The 13408-nt window shown below is 34.6% G+C and overlaps 5 non-coding genes across 5 annotated transcripts; all 5 read left to right on the top strand.

Annotated features, from left to right (window-relative positions):
* Positions 1–909: 909 nt before the first annotated feature.
* On the top strand, positions 910–982 carry Trnak-cuu (transfer RNA lysine (anticodon CUU)). The gene has a single exon. It is a non-coding gene; the product is annotated as a tRNA-Lys (tRNA).
* Positions 983–2152: 1170 nt separating this feature from the next.
* On the top strand, positions 2153–2225 carry Trnak-cuu (transfer RNA lysine (anticodon CUU)). Its single transcript has one exon. It is a non-coding gene; the product is annotated as a tRNA-Lys (tRNA).
* Positions 2226–3396: 1171 nt separating this feature from the next.
* Trnak-cuu (transfer RNA lysine (anticodon CUU)) lies at positions 3397–3469 on the top strand. Its single transcript has one exon. It is a non-coding gene; the product is annotated as a tRNA-Lys (tRNA).
* Positions 3470–4638: 1169 nt separating this feature from the next.
* On the top strand, positions 4639–4711 carry Trnak-cuu (transfer RNA lysine (anticodon CUU)). The gene has a single exon. It is a non-coding gene; the product is annotated as a tRNA-Lys (tRNA).
* Positions 4712–5881: 1170 nt separating this feature from the next.
* Positions 5882–5954, top strand: Trnak-cuu (transfer RNA lysine (anticodon CUU)). Its single transcript has one exon. It is a non-coding gene; the product is annotated as a tRNA-Lys (tRNA).
* The last annotated feature ends 7454 nt before the right edge of the window (positions 5955–13408 follow it).

Genomic DNA, 13408 nt, shown 5'->3' with positions numbered 1-13408 from the left:
AATCAAAAATTACACAAACAATGCAAGTAATAAAAATATATAGCTCAATTGAACACTACATTTTCATACAATTGGTTACAGTTCTTAGCTTAGATTCTGTTTGATTTTCGATATTAAAGACATTATCGAAACTTCACGTAAGCGTCTAATGTGAACGATTTTTCGTATGTTTTACCACCTGCCTCAGCGCAGCATAAACACCCCCAACAACCCCATGTTAAAAACAGCTTTCGAGGTTCGGGGTGTTTATTCCGAAAGCTGTTTTTAACATGGGGAGGTTGTGCTTGAGGTGATTATAATACGCTGGGGTACGTCGTAAAAATTTTCCGATATTTCTCGTTCTAACTTAAGTAATAAACTAAAATAAAACCTTAAAATAAGTTAATACACACAAAAAAGTATCCAGGTAAGTAGAAGAGTAATTTATCTTGCTTATTGTAATATTTATTTATTATATATTTGTCTTATATTTTATAATTTGTTTTATTTATTTATTTACTTTGGTCATGTTTAAAATGTCTGAATAGTTTATTATAAACTTTAGCAATAGGGAATATCACCATCGTAGTTATAACCATAGCTGGAGAGTAAAAGCGAAGTGGATAGAAGAAAAGGAGAAGATATAGTGAATAAACGAGACCATTTTTAAAATGTTTTGTTTTAGATTTTTGCATTTTTATTTAAAAACGCGGGACCAGTAGGTGACTGAACGGGACACACAGCTACTTTCTCGCAGTAAGGTAATGTTCCCTGGTTGGATTGATAAGTTTGTCAGCTATTCTTGCTGAGTGAGAAAACTGAACTGAAAGTTGAGAAAATATATTAGGTTTGTTTTCATCGTACAATAGTTAGGCGAGTGCCGTAATACTTATTGTATTGAAGTTAGTTAAGTAGATTGTGACTTCATCAGCCCGGCTAGCTCAGTCGGTAGAGCACGAGACTCTTAATCTCGGGGTCGTGGGTTCGAGCCCCACGTTGGGCGTATTCTTTTGTGCCATTTTCATGATATCTTGAAACAACATCCAAAGAAAGATGAGGATAATAGTCCGCAATAAATAAAATGAATTAATAATACTCATCTCAATAATGAATTCTAATTCAGTAAAATATCATTCTAATGTGTTTTTATTAAAAAAACAAAACAAAAACAAAGAAAGAAAGAAAAAAAAACATGTAAGATTACAACGAGAAAATAATGTCTTACGTTAGCAAGTCACGTGTGGAGTCTAAATAATGGCTCCCAAATCAAAAATTACACAAAAAACGCAAGTAATACAAATATATAGTTCAGTTGAACACTACATTTTCATACAATTGGTTACAGTTATTAGCTTAGATTCTGTTTGATTTTCGATATAAAAGACATTATCGAAACTTCACGTAAGCGTCTAATGTGAACGATTTTTCGTATGTTTTACCACCTGCCTCAGCGCAGCATAAACACCCCCAACAACCCCATGTTAAAAACAGCTTTCGAGGTTTGGGTTGTTTATTCCGAAAGCTGTTTTTAACATGGGGAGGTTGTGCTTGAGGTGATTATAATACGCTGGGGTGCGTCGTAAAAATTTTCCGATATTTCTCGTTCTAACTTAAGTAATAAACTAAAATAAAACCTTAAAATAAGTTAATACACACAAAAAAGTATCCAGGTAGGTAGAAGAGTAATTTATCTTGCTTATTGTAATATTTATTTATTATATATTTGTCTTATATTTTATAATTTGTTTTATTTATTTATTTACTTTGGTCATGTTTAAAATGTCTGAATAGTTTATTATAAACTTTAGCAATAGGGAATATCACCATCGTAGTTATAACCATAGCTGGAGAGTAAAAGCGAAGTGGATAGAAGAAAAGGAGAAGATATAGTGAATAAACGAGACCATTTTTTAAATTTTTTATTTTAGATTTTTGCATTTTTATTTAAAAACGCGGGACCAGTAGGTGACTGAACGGGACACACAGCTACTTTCTCGCAGTAAGGTAATGTTCCCTGGTTGGATTGATAAGTTTGTCAGCTATTCTTGCTGAGTGAGAAAACTGAACTGAAAGTTGAGAAAATATATTAGGTTTGTTTTCATCGTACAATAGTTAGGCGAGTGCCGTAATACTTATTGTATTGAAGTTAGTTAAGTAGATTGTGACTTCATCAGCCCGGCTAGCTCAGTCGGTAGAGCACGAGACTCTTAATCTCGGGGTCGTGGGTGCGAGCCACACGTTGGGCGTATTCTTTTGTGCCATTTTCATGATATCTTGAAACAACATCAAAGAAAGATGAGGATAATAGTCCGTAATAAATAAAATGACTTAATAATACTCCTCTCATTAATGAATTCTAATTCAGTGATATATCATTTTAATGTGGTTTTATAAAAAAAAGAACAAAGCAAGAAAGAAAAAACATGTAAGATTGCAAAGAGAAAATAATGTCTTACGTTAGCAAGTCACGTGTGGAGTCTAAATAATGGCTCCCAAATCAAAAATTACACAAACAATGCAAGTAATAAAAATATATAGCTCAGTTGAACACTACATTTTCATACAATTGGTTACAGTTATTCACGCTTAGATTCTGTTTGATTTTCGATATTAAAGACATTATCGAAACTTCACGTAAGCGTCTAATGTGAACGATTTTTCGTATGTTTTACGACCTGCCCCAGAGCAGCATAAACACCCCCAACAACCCCATGTTAAAAACAGCTTTCCAGGTTTGGGGTGTTTATTCCAAAAGCTGTTCTTAACATGGGGAGGTTGTGCTTGAGGTGATTATAATACGCTGGAGTACGTCGTAAAAATTTTCCGATATTTCTCGTTCTAACTTAAGTAATAAACTAAAATAAAACCTTGAAATAAGTTATATAGACACAAAAAAGCTTCCAGGTAGGTAGAAGAGTAATTTATTTTGCTTATTGTAATATTTATGCATTATATATTTGTCTTATATTTGGTAATTGATTTTATTTATTTATAATTATTTATTTATTTTGGTCATGTTTAAAATGCCTGAATAGTTTATTATAAACTTTAGCAATAGGGAATATCACCATCGTAGTTATAACCATAACTTGAGAGTAAAGGCGAAATGGAGTGAAGAAAAGGAGAAGATATAGTGAATAAACGAGACCATTTTTCAAATTTTTTATTTTAGATTTTTGCATTTTTATTTAAATACGCGGGACCAGTAGGTGACTGAACGGGACACACAGCTACTTTCTCGCAGTAAGGTAATGTTCCCTGGTGGGATTGATAAGTTTGTCAGCTATTCTTGCTGAGTGAGAAAACTGAACTGAAAGTTGAGAAAATATATTAGGTTTGTTTTCATCGTACAATAGTTAGGCGAGTGCCGTAATACTTATTGTATTGAAGTTAGTTAAGTAGATTGTGACTTTATCAGCCCGGCTACCTCAGTCGGTAGAGCACGAGACTCTTAATCTCGGGGTCGTGGGTTCGAGCCCCACGTTGGGCGTTTTCTTTTGTGTCATTTTCATGATATCTTGAAACAACATCAAAGAAAGATGAGGATAATAGTCCGCAATAAATAAAATGAATTAATAATACTCATCTCATTAATGAATTCTAATTCAGTAAAATATCATTCTAATGTGTTTTTATTAAAAAAACAAAACAAAAACAAAGAAAGAAAGAAAAAAAACATGTAAGATTACAACGAGAAAATAATGTCTTACGTTAGCAAGTCACGTGTGGAGTCTAAATAATGGCTCCCAAATCAAAAATTACACAAAAAACGCAAGTAATACAAATATATAGTTCAGTTGAACACTACATTTTCATACAATTGGTTACAGTTATTCACGCTAAGATTCTGTTTGATTTTCGATATTAAAGACATTATCGAAACTTCACGTAAGCGTCTAATGTGAACGATTTTTCGTATGTTTTACCACCTGTCTCAGCGCAGCATAAACACCCCCAACAACCCCATGTTAAAAACGGTATCGAGGTTTGGGGTGTTTATTCAGAAAGCTGTTTTTAACATGGGGAGGTTGTGCTTGAGGTGATTATAATACGCTGGGGTACGTCGTAAAGATTTTCCGATATTTCTCGTTCTAACTTAAGTAATAAACTAAAATAAAACCTTAAAATAAGTTAATACACACAAAAAAGTATCCAGGTAAGTAGAAGAGTAATTTATCTTGCTTATTGTAATATTTATTTATTATATATTTGTCTTATATTTTATAATTTGTTTTATTTATTTATTTACTTTGGTCATGTTTAAAATGTCTGAATAGTTTATTATAAATTTTAGCAATAGATAATATCACCATCGTAGTTATAACCATATCTGGAGAGTAAAAGCGAAATGGATAGAAGAAAAGTAGAAGATATAGTGAATAAACGAGACCATTTTTAAAATGTTTTATTTTAGATTTTTGTATTTTTATTTAAAAACGCGGGACCAGTAGGTGACTGAACGGGACACACAGCTACTTTCTCGCAGTAAGGTAAAATTCCCTGGTTGGATTGATAAATATGTCAGCTATTCTTGCTGAGTGAGAAAACTGAACTGAAAGTTGAGAAAATATATTAGGTTTGTTTTCATCGTACAATAGTTAGGCGAGTGGCGTAATACTTATTATATTGAAGTTAGTTAAGTAGATTATAACTTCGTTAGCCCGGCTAGCTCAGTCGGTAGAGCACGAGACTCTTAATCTCGGGGTCGTGGGTTCCAGCCCCACGTTGGGCGTATTCTTTTGTGCCTATTCATGATTTCTTGAAACAACATCAAAGAGAGATGAGGATAATAGTCCGCAATAAATAAAATGAATTAATGATACTCCTCTCATTAATGAATTCTAATTCAGTAATATATCATTTTAATGTGGTTTTATTAAAAAAACAAAAACAAATAAAAACAAAGCAAGAAAGAAAAAACATGTAAGATTACAAAGAGAAAATAATGTCTTACGTAAGAAAGTTACGTGGGGAGTCTAAATAATCGCTCCCAAATCAAAAATTACACAAACAATGCAAGTAATACAAATATATAGTTCAGTTGAACACTACATTTTCATACAATTGGTTACAGTTATTAGCTTAGATTCTGTTTGATCTTCGATATTAAAGACATTATCGAAACTTCACGTAAGCGTCTAATGTGAACGATGTTTCGTATGTTTTACCACCTGCCCAAGAGCAGCATAAACACCCCCAACAACCCCATGTTAAAAACAGCTTTCGAGGTTCGGGGTGTTTATTCCGAAAGCTGTTTTTAACATGGGGAGGTTGTGCTTGAGGTGATTATAATAAGCTGGGGTACGTCGTAAAAATTTTCCGATATTTCTCGTTCTAACTTAAGTAATAAACTAAAATAAAACCTTAAAATAAGTTAATACACACAAAAAAGTATCCAGGTAGGTAGAAGAGTAATTTATCTTGCTTATTGTAATATTTGTTTATTATATATTTGTCTTATATTTTATAATTTGTTTTATTTATTTATTTACTTTGGTCATGTTTAAAATGTCTGAATAGTTTATTATAAACTTTAGCAATAGGGAATATCACCATCGTAGTTATAACCATAGCTTGAGAGTAAAGGTTATATGGAGTGAAGAAAAGGAGAAGATATAGTGAATAAACGAGACCATTTTGTTTTTATTTTATTTTAAATATTTGTATTTTTATTTAAAAACGCGAGCCCAGTAGGTGACTGAACGGGACACACAGCTACTTTCTCGCAGTAAGGTTAAATTCCCTGGTTGGATTAATAAGTTTGTCAGCTATTCTTGCTGAGTGAGAAAACTGAACTGAAAGTTGAGAAAATATATTAGGTTTGTTTTCATCGTACAATAGTAAGGCGAGTGCCGTATTGCTTATTGTATTGAAGTTAGTTAAGTAGATTGTGACTTCATCAGCCCGGCTAGCTCAGTCGGTAGAGCACGAGACTCTTAATCTCGGGGTCGTGTGTTCGAGCCCCACGTTGGGCGTATTCTTTTGTGTCATTTTCATGATATCTTGAAACAACATCAAAGAAACATGAGGATAATAGTCCGAAATAAATAATATGAATTAATAATACTCATCTCATTAATGAATTCTAATTCAGTAAAATATCATTCTAATGTGTTTTTATTAAAAAAAAAACAAAACAAAAACAAAGAAAGAAAGAAAAAAAACCCTGTAAGATTACAACGAGAAAATAATGTCTTACGTTAGCAAGTCACGTGTGGAGTCTAAATAATCGCTCCCAAATCAAAATTTACACAAAAAACGCAAGTAATACAAATATATAGTTCAGTTGAACACTACATTTTCATACAATTGGTTACAGTTATTAGCTTAGATTCTGTTTGATTTTCGATTTTAAAGACATTATCGAAACTTCACGTAAGCGTCTAATGTGAACGATTTTTCGTATGTTTTACGACCTGCCCCAGCGCAGCATAAACACCCCCAACAACCCCAAGTTAAAAACGGCTTTCGAGGTTTGGGGTGTTTATTCCGAAAGCTGTTCTTAACATGGGTTGGTTGAGGTTGAGGTGACTATAATACGCTGAGGTACGTCGTAAAAATGTACCGATATTTCTCGATTTTATTTTACAAAGTTATCATTATTTCCTCCCTCAACAGGACACAACAATTTATTTGCAATAAGGTAAAATTCCATGACTGATCAATTAGGAATTTTATGTCATCTTTGTTTGCTGAGTGAGATATTTAGATTGATTGTATTTGCTAATCTATATATCTTTAAAAGTGAACGTGTCTGTCTGTCCGTCTGTCTGTGTACATTTCCCTACGCAGTAACTCTATCAATTTTTAGTCTATAGACTCGAAATTTGACATACCGGGTACTGAGATTTGGGAAAATCGATGTGACGGGTGTCAGCCAGAAATTTGGCTGTTAACGGGTCAAATTTCAACGATTTGACCTTTAAGAACTCTACCCAATTCCTCCGACAATTTTGGGTCTAGACACTTGAAATTTTAGATATAGGTTCCTTGAACCTGGATCTAACTTAATAAAGTGATTTGAGCCCGAAACTGTAAATTTTAAGGGGTCATAATAGGGGTCAAATTTTTAAAAAAATTGACGTCTGCGGTCTATACCAAATTACTCACACAATTTCTGGTCTAAACATTTGAAATTTTACATAAAGTGTATTCAGAGATAGGGCAAGCTTTTTTATCAGTTTGGGTCGAAAATATTTAGTTACCAATATATAAATGTATGTATGTATGCATGTCTGTTTGCACGTCTGCCTTAAACTTTCAATAGAAGCGACGGATTTTTTTAAGATCAGTATCGTTTTAAAGTTCGATATTTCATACGACAAATATCGAAAAATTGTCTAAAAACATTAATATCTTCCCCTTCAACTAGGCACTTTTCTACAGGGGGGGGGGTCACTTTTTTCGCCGATATTTTAGAACGTTATATCTCCTTTATATTATGTAGCCTTAATTTTTAAAAATGTCGCTTCCGGTTTGGCGGTGGTCGTAACAGCATAAACGTTAGGTTTTACTCCGTTCTTTTCCTCCTTTGCGGTACGGGTTCGAGCCTGCCTTCCTACTACCACTTTTTTTTTTTTTTTGCTCAGCATACACATCCAAACACCCGGGCAACGCCGGGCGCCCATGCTAGTAGTTAATAAAGTTGATTTATTTGTAAAGTATTTCATTTAATTCAAACATGATTGTAAGAAAATTTTTAGAAAATAGATTAGATTTCTTTTTGTACAATTCTTAATCGTTTACCTTAACGGGGATCGTGTCCAGCCCGGCTAGCTCAGTCGCTAGAGCATGAGACTTTTAATCACGGGGTCGTGTGTTCGAGACCCACGTTGAGCGTATCATCTTGATGATTTTCTACAAATAAAAAAAAAATGATTTTGATGTATATTTTAATATCAGATAACTATGCGCGCGTTGGTAATGACGATAGAACTAATTAGTATGTTTCCAAGCTGTCGGTTAGAATTCAAAACCCGGTTAACTTCAGATTTTTTTTGTATATGATTTATACTTCATGTCCGTTTCCTTGAGGTTTATTATCTCTATATTTTAATTACAAAAATTACATGCTAAAATATTCTTTACTTTGGGTATTTTATTAAGATTTATCAGCTAACTATGACACAAAAAATTACATGCTAAAATATTCTTTGCTTTGGGAAGTATATTAAGTTTTATAAATAACACGGTGCAATATAGAGTTCAATCTAATTTTAAAAAAAAATATATATATATATATATATATACATAAAGTTTATGTGACCAGCAAGGCCACCTGGCGTTTCTCGGGACCATATAAGACAATGAGAAAAATGAAGTTGATTTTGGACATACCTGCTAATTTTAGGATAGAGGAATTTTTTATGCGTATGTATCATTTGCCATCATGAGCAAAACACTATTTTACCTATCCTAGGACGGATATTACACAACATATGTATGAAATAATTGTACCTTCCCTAGGACAGGGAATTTACAGCACGTATATGGAAAAAAATTTCCTTGCATTGGGCGGATAATATACAACACATATTTAAAATAATTTACATAATTTTCTGTCGTGCCAACTTTTCGGTATGTCACAGTTAAGAGTTTGTTTGTTTTTACACCAGAGTGCTATAGTGAAGAAGCACCTTATTTCTGATATAAATGTCTTACTACTCGAATATATTACATGATTTTCGGTTTTGATAACTTATGTACGTCACAGTAAAGATTTTCTTTGTTTTTTTCACATGGGTACTATACTGTACAAGTCCCTTATTTCCTGGGTACTATACTGTACAAGTAACTTTTTTCTAATTTTGAAATTAAAAGAACTTGACAATTTTAAGTAATTTTCTGTATGTCTAGAGTAAGAATTTGTTATTTTTTCATCTGGGTCCTATACTGAAGAAGCTCCTTATTTCTCATTTAAAAGTAATACTACTGGAATACATAAAGTGATTTCGGTTTTAATAAGCTTTACGCACGTCACATGTAGGATTTTCTTAGTTTTTCACATGAGTACTATACTGCACAAGTACCTTATTAAGATATAATCAACACTGCATATACCTATCTAATGTCAGCCATTTTTTCGTTCTAACTTAACAGAGTTACGTATAAAACTTTTTAAAAATGCTTTAAAATAAGTTAAAATACAATAAAATCTTTTAGTAACACGTATTTAGTTAAAAATAAATTATTTTTGTTCTTTTATTTATTTATTACTAGCAAGCCACCCGACATTGCCTGGTCGTAAAATACGATACGCATAAATAGTATATTTTAATTTATACAGAAACTGAGACATGTGTATCCGAGTGTTATGCATTTGTCTAAACAAGTCACTTCTTGTAAGAAAAAAAAAAATTGGACTGTGATCAAAAGAAAAACCCAAAGACAGTGGGTGAAGTTCGATTAGACCTGCCTAAAAATTAGATGCCCCCCCCCCAGGTACCAATTTTTCAATGTTGACCCTTGGCGACCTTTTTTCGGACGAAAAATGATTAAAAGGTTTTCCACATGTCTGAATACCCTATATACCAACTTTCATGTCAGTAGCTCCAATATTCATTTAGTATATATAAAAAAATATTATAAAATTCGTTCAGTATGGTAGGGAGTGTCTTCACACACACACACACACATTCTCATTTTTATAGATATAGGGATTTTATTTGGGAGGGGGGGTTCTTGCTAAAATAGCCGAATGGTCATCGTAGTTACAATAAGGACTATCACCATCGTAGTTATACCCATAGCTGGAGAGTAAAGGCGTTATGAAGAGAAGTAAAGAGGGAGATAAAGCGATTAAAAGAGACTGTTTTGAAATTTTGTTTATTTTAAAATAATCTAACGCGAGCTCCATTGGTGACTCAACGGGAGACAACAATTTATTAGCGGTATTTACATGACTGAATTAATAGGAAGTTTATGTCGGCTTTATTTCATAAAATTCCAGCATGATTGGAAGAAAATTTCTCCTTACAATTTTGTATCTTATTAATGAAAGGAAAATGTATCAAGTTAACACGTAAATAACTATGCACTTGCGTCTACGAGACTAATAACGAAAACACATACCTCACTAAAAAGCCTTATTCATGCATAAGTCGCAAGAAAGCACATTATCAAGACCTTTCTAATTATTATCATAATTAATTCTTTCTATCAACTCGCTGCCCGTGTCTCGGCGTTGCCCGGGAAAAGAAGATTAATCAAAACAGTTCCATGGCCATCCTTAAAATCAAGCAACCCAATCGAACGCTTATTTGGTGAAACTGTCGTTTAGTGATACGAGATGCCTTCAATTAGTGTCCAGATTTTTCGTATGGGCACTTCTATTGATAATACACACATGAAACTCCAGCCCCCTTCTAAGTAATCTCCCCCGGCTGCAATGCACTTGTTGTACTGTTCCAACAACTTCTGGAAGGCTCCATAGAAGTCCTCTTGTGTGAACGTGTCGATGACCTTTGACACAACCCCTTTCATCTCCTCAATTATCTCTATGATTTTCCTTGAGTTTAGACTAACTAAAAGTCACAGGAAGCAAGGTCTGAACTATACAGAAGGTGAGGAACAGTCATGATGCCCATCTTAGTAAATAGTCTGTGATCTCTGAGCATCTTTGGGATAAATTTCGCACAAATCTTCTGCATCTTCACTTCCTCGCAAATAATTGTGTGTACAGTTTCTACTCTGACATCAAACTGTGCACTTATTGTCTCCATAGACATACGACGGTCCTTATCCATGAAATTCTTTATTTGGCCAATCAACTCTGATGTTCTGATTTCCTTACTCCTCCCATATTTCTCATCATCCCTCACAGGCTCCCTACCTTCCTTGAATCTCTGATCTCACTCAAAAACTGATGCTTGATTCGTGCAAGATGATCCAAAAGTAGTCTCGAGCCTTCCATACGTTGCTGTGGCATTTTTACAAAGTTTAGACAAGAACTTTACTGCATTTCTTCTAAAGTGTCCTCACGTCTAGAAGTTTTGAGGACGGGAAGAATTCAATATTTCCCAATTCTGATACAATTAGCCATTCCATACTAAATTCCCGATTATGATACAATTACCAATTCCGATTCCTTATAAATCTCTCAATATTTAACTATAGAGTTGCTATTTTACCCCTATAACCGTAAAAAAAAGCATTCTAAATGTGGAGGTATTTTCCTAAACGAAAAAAAAAATACACTTGTGGGGGAAGATCTATCGATTTTAATTTTATTAGTAGCTAAAAATCTTAAAATAATTATCATCAGCAAAGGAAGATTTTGCTTTAAACTCATTCAAATAAAAAAGACATTTAAAAAGAATCGTTTTTGGTATCGAAAAATCTGCACACATTTTTCCGGTTCCGATATCCGAGGGGCGTGCAATAAGTAATGTCCCTGACCCACTTACCATAGCAGTAGAGCAACGATACTTGGCACAGTTATTAGTCTTTCTCTACATAGGAACCGCCCAGGGTTATGCATTTCTCCCATCATTTGATGCAGCTCTGGAGACCGTTTTTGTAGAACACCCCAGGTTGGTCCTCCAAAGGATGGGGAAGGATTTCATAACCATACGCCCGTGCTTCTGATCTGGCGACATGCGAGTTGTGGACCAGAGCGTTGTCCTGCAGGAGGAGGGTACTTTTGCTGATCTTGCCCCGCTTCTTGATTTTGATAGCTTCCCTTAATTTCCTCAAAAGGGAAGCATAATAGGCTCCTGTAATTGTGGTACCCTTTGCCAGGATATCTGTCATCATTACTCCGTCCTGGTCCCAGAAGGCACTAAACATGACCTTGCCAGCGGAGGGCTGCACCCTTGCCGTTTTTGGAGATGGTGAGTCCAAGTGCTTCCACTGCATTGACTGGACTTTGGTCTCTGGATCATAGTGATGGACCAAGGTTTCATCCTGTGTAATCAGTCTTTTGAAAAACTTTGACTCATCTTCTTAGTGAGGAACAGTCATGATGCTCATCCAAATTCATCCTCGAGTACTCGACGCGTTCTCGCTTCTGGAATGGTGTGAGCAACCTGGGAATCCATCTGGCAGACACCTTATGCATATGCAAATGGTCATGAATGATAGTTTCCACAGACCCTGTACTAATCTTGACATCTTGGACTATTTGGCGAATAGTAATGCGCCGATCTTCCAAAATGGCAGCCTCAACTTGACGGAAAGATGCTTCATCAATGGCAGAAGGGGGCGACCAGGTTTGAGAGCTGTTTCCACAGACTTCCGGCCATGTTTGAATTCACGATGCCAGCGTTTTACAAGGTCATATGATGGGACATTATCACCATAAGTTTCTTTCATTTCATCAAAAGTCTCCTGTGGTGTGCGTCCTTCCAAATACAAAAAGCGAACATTACACAGGCTCCATTTCACACCTGTCTCAGTTCAAACACCTGTAAAACAAAAACCACAATTACTTCAGAGCTGTAATTTGCCACATAACCCGTAGAGATATAAATCATTGCACATACAAAATTTCAGCTAGATCAGACAAATGGAAGTGGGTAAGGGGCATTACTTATTGCACGCCCCTCGAATTTAATTATATTAATTAACCACCATTTACTAATTACACACGGATTGATTCATGTCTTGGTAGGTTTTCTTTATTATTCTCACCCTTTTATCAATTCATGGGGTTTTAATTTTTTCTCGATTTTATTTTACAAAAGTTATCATTATTTCCTCCCTCAACTGGACACAACAATTTATTTGCAACTAGCGGGGGTACCCGGCGTTGCCCGAGTGTTTGTTTCCGGGACGGGGGGGGAGTTTTAAAAAATGTTATGGTAGGTAAGTAGGAAGGATCAAACCCGGAGTCATGAGTAAAAGTAGGAAAATAAAGTGTGAAAAAAAAAAAAAAAAAAAAAAAACATCTGCAACGTTAACAGTTCGGCCACCAAGAAAAGTCCATTCCAGTTGTTTAGGAAAAAAAAAAAAAAAAAAAAAAACACTGTGGTAGGTCGGCGCGAACGTGAAAATATAATGTGAATTGTCCAGCAACCTAACCACTACGCCACAGAGCACTGCAACTTAGTCCAGTGATTTTAAATAACTTAACATGATAGAACTACGAAGCCAAACCGGTGTTCTCTTCTCAACTGTTCCTTGTAAACGATCTCCAAACGGTGTTAAGTGGTGGCAGGGGGGGGGGAATTTATTAGAGAGAAAATATTTTACCACTTCCATTGATCTTAACCGATTTTGGCCGTGATTTCTCAGCAGAAAAAGTATAGAAATCTAAGATTATCGAGGAATTTGAGAACTAATAAGCCTATAACAAACCTCAGATATTGTTCTGCCGTTTGTGCATAAATGTATTTGCATGAAATATCTTGATTTTTAATCCTATTAAGGTCAAAATCCCACGGGAAAAAATGAGTTCATTTTATTTATATAGATAAGAGAGAAAATATTT

This window comes from Euprymna scolopes, chromosome 18 (assembly GCF_053919585.1).
Source record: "Euprymna scolopes isolate OS-2025 chromosome 18, ASM5391958v1, whole genome shotgun sequence".
Taxonomy (NCBI): Eukaryota; Metazoa; Mollusca; class Cephalopoda; order Sepiida; family Sepiolidae; genus Euprymna; species Euprymna scolopes.
The sequence above is the reverse complement of the archived record's forward strand: the minus strand, read 5'-3'. Positions and strand labels throughout refer to the sequence as shown.